Below are 3,934 nucleotides of genomic sequence, written 5' to 3' on the forward strand. Positions count from 1 at the left end.
GGATGTAGGTTTGGATTGGTGCATGTGATCCACTGGCGCTGCAGGTCAGAGTGATTGAGCTTCCTTTGACAACATCTCCTGGTGGATCTACGGCCAAAAGGACATTCTTGGGACCATCTGTTGGAGAAAGATGTATGTCTCTTTAAAAGGAATATAATAAAATAGGAATAAAACAAGAACATCTCAATCAAAAATAAACCAACAATGAAATAAGAAACAGAGCAGCAAAGACAGTACCTAGAAATAGATCAAATAGAACAGTCTACATAGAAATCAACAAAAGATTGAAGCAATCACTGGAGCAAACCAAAATGTTTGCGGTACAAATGAGTTTTAGTAGCTTCTTAAAGATGTCAACAGACACAGCATTTCTCAAGTAGAGTGGTAAGTCATTCCACAGCGTAGGTGCAAGAAATGCGTAGGCTCGATCTCCTTTGGTTCGCAGCTTAGTGGCGGGGATAATGAGAAGACCTTTGTCTGAAGACCTAAGGTGTCTCATATTCACCTTGGGGTGCACCAGTTCACTTAAATAAATTGGGCCCAGCCCATGGAGAGATTTATATGTAATTAATACAATTTTAAATTGAATTCTGGAGTCGATTGGTAGCCAGTGCAAGGCCGCAAGCACAGGAGTAATGTTTGACCTTCTTTGTGTATTGGCAACCACATATTATGCCAGCAAGTGGTTACAGCAAAGTTTACCTTGTGTAGTAGACAGTGTAGTGGTAGTTTACATTGTGTAGTAGACAGTGTAGTGGTAGTTTACCTTGTGTAGTAGACAGTGTAGTGGTAGTTTACCTTGTGTAGTAGACAGTGTAGTGGTAGTTTACCTTTTTGTAGTAGACAGTGTAGTGGTAGTTTACCTTGTGTAGTAGACAGTGTAGTGGTAGTTTACCTTGTGTAGTGGTAGGTGTTGTTACTGTAAAAAAGGAAAACAACAGTCAGGCCTTCAGCGCTACCCCAAAAGAAAACAGGCATTCGACAATTTACAATTTAGGCATTTATCAGACGCTGTTAACACAACCGTTGCCGGGATTCCTTCAAAATAAGAGCTCTGGGGTGCGCAAACTCCACACAGAAAGGCCCTTTTGCCAACCCTGCCTCGGGTATGGCCGTATGGGCACTGATGGTGCGGGGGAGAGGACACGCCGCCAGCCCCCACAGCGTCCCGCGAGAATCAAACCCAGGACCTTCTAGCTGTGAGGTGACAGCACTACCGACTGTGCCACCGTGCCCCTTCATTTGTATGGTATGTGTAAGAAAGGTTTAAAAATGAACCCCTTGGGACATTATGTTTTCTTGTTAAAGGTATATTCAGTGATTTCACTCAAAAAACCGTAGGTTTCGTTTTTGGCTATGTGGCAAAGCCTTTCATCCAATCAGGATAGAGAGCCAAAAACGAAACCTAAGGTTTTTTGACCCCCAGGGGTTAACTGGGGACAGGGAGGAACTCCTTATATGGTCAACACACTCTATAGTAGAGAGGATTATCACAACAAAACAAAAAAATAAGTGATATTTGAATTAAGTGAAATCACTGAATATACCTTTAACTGGCAGAAATAGACCCTTCAAGGATTAAAAAATAATAGGTGGCGTTAAAATAATCCACCCTTGTGCGTGAAAACATTAAACACCCTTGACATCATTATGTAAACGAGCAAATCAGCTAACCAATCACAGGCAACAGGCATTCTGACACAAACCACAATAGAGCACCGAAGTCCTGACGTCACTTCTCAGTAGAGGGCGCCAGTCCACAGGTTTGTGTACGTTTTATTTGCATTGAATTCCCCATAGTGGGATAAGGGATTTTAGATCTCTTCATATAAGAACTGTGTTAAATAAACCAATCATCCCGGCCTTTTCACTCATATGGATATGAAGCATCGACAGAAGGTGGAAATGTACAAATATGCCCAAAGAGTAACACAATAAGCTCTAGAAACGAGTCAAACAACCCAGAGATTACATTTCCGGGTAGGCGGGGTGGCTGCAGCTGCCCGTGGCACAACAGCAACTGACATGTTAATTACGTTATTACTTGCGCAAGCAGAGCACGCAAGTAATAATTTCGCCCGGCCTCTTCACCGTGACAGCCGTCCCGCCATTTGATGTGTATGCAAAAAAAACAGCAAATCTGTGCCTGGTTTGCTGGGACCAGATTACATAAATGACCATATGTCTTACGTCATCATTTAGAGCTAGTCATACGTATACTATATACATAATCAGTAAAATAAAATAGCAAATTGTGCCTGATCTGCTGGGACCAGAGTACGTGGTGTGTATATGTATGACTAGCTCTCAATGATGATGTAAAAATATGGTCATTTGTGTAATCTGGTCCCAGCAAACCAGGCACAGATTTGCTGTTTTTCTTGCATACACATCAAATGGGACGGCTGTCACGTTTTGGCGCAAAGTAACCACAGTATACCGCTAATCAACTTACAACTACATACTCTATAGTATATGTATGTCTTACGTCATCATTTAGAGCTAGTCATACGTATACTATATACATAATCAGTAAAATAAAATAGCAAATTGTGCCTGATCTGCTGGGACCAGAGTACGTGGTGTGTATATGTATGACTAGCTCTCAATGATGACGTAAGAAATATGGTCATTTATGTAATCTGGTCCCAGCAAACAAGGCACAAATCTGCTGTTTTATTTGCATACGCATCAAATGGCGGGTTGGCTGTTACGGTTTTTGGCGCAAAGTAACCACAGTATACCGCTAATCAACTTACAACTACATACTCTATATAGTGTATATGTATACGTATGTCTTACGTCATCATTGAGAGCTAGTCATACATATACACACCACGTACTCTGGTCCCAGCAGATCAGGCACAATTTGCTATTTTATTTTTACTGATTATGTATATAGTATACGTATGACTATATAGATAGAAACTTGAACCATACTTAATAATACTAGGTGTTTATATGCATGAAGTAGGTAGGTAGCAAATAGTTACACCTAATAATTATACATTTCAAACGTTCCTTCACAGAGATACTGAGATTTGACAGTTTACAGCGGTCGAAAGTACTTGCGCACTCTGCTTGCGCACTAGTTGGCCATTTATGGCCTACTAGTGTGCAACAAGCAAGTATGCACTCGACAGAGTGCAGTTCTAGTTTGTATTTATTTGTATTGATATTTAATATTTCGTGGTTAGTCGAGTCGAGTCACCACCAGCTGAGCTTACGTCAACAAGGAATCTCAGGAACGCAATGTGTTGACAGCTGGGCGTGACGTATTTTAGCAGTGACCTTGCATTCATATGTAGTTTCAAGGCTTTTGCGGCCAAACTAATTCAATTTTCTCCAGAAACTGGCTGTATCAAGTATTAATGGACATCATTAACGAGTCCGACGCACAGCCACCCCCCTGACAGAAAGGCCGGGATGATCGGTTTATTTTTCACACACAATTATTATATGAAGGGGATTTCAATGCAAAAGAAAATATATATGAACCTGTGTACTGGCGCCCTCTACAGAAAGTGACGTCAGACTTCGGTGCTCTATGAATAAACATATTAGTGCTGTAAACGATCTTAAGCATAATGGCCGAGTTTCCCAAAGAGAACCTTCGTAGCGTGCATACGTGCGGTCCGTACGTAACTTGCCACACACATATCGCTGCAAAGGGTCTTATGAGCACCCCAGGTCAGTCTTTCAAACTGCTCCACAGGACAGTATTAACCTAGGAAGCTGAACGGATCCTGGACAGGCCTTGTTTACAATATATGTCACAGTCTGTGACTTGTGTTATGTTATTTGTGTACCCTGTTTCATGGTTTTAGTTAGTTAGTGTTTTACCTTGTTACTGTGATGTTGTACACTGTATTTTTCCTTGTTTCTTAGTTGCAGTTTTGCTTTACACTGTGAACCGTTATTTTGTAGTCTTGTT

This window comes from Protomyctophum bolini, assembly GCF_963924005.1.
Source record: "Protomyctophum bolini genome assembly, chromosome: 7".
Classification (NCBI taxonomy): Eukaryota; Metazoa; Chordata; class Actinopteri; order Myctophiformes; family Myctophidae; genus Protomyctophum; species Protomyctophum bolini.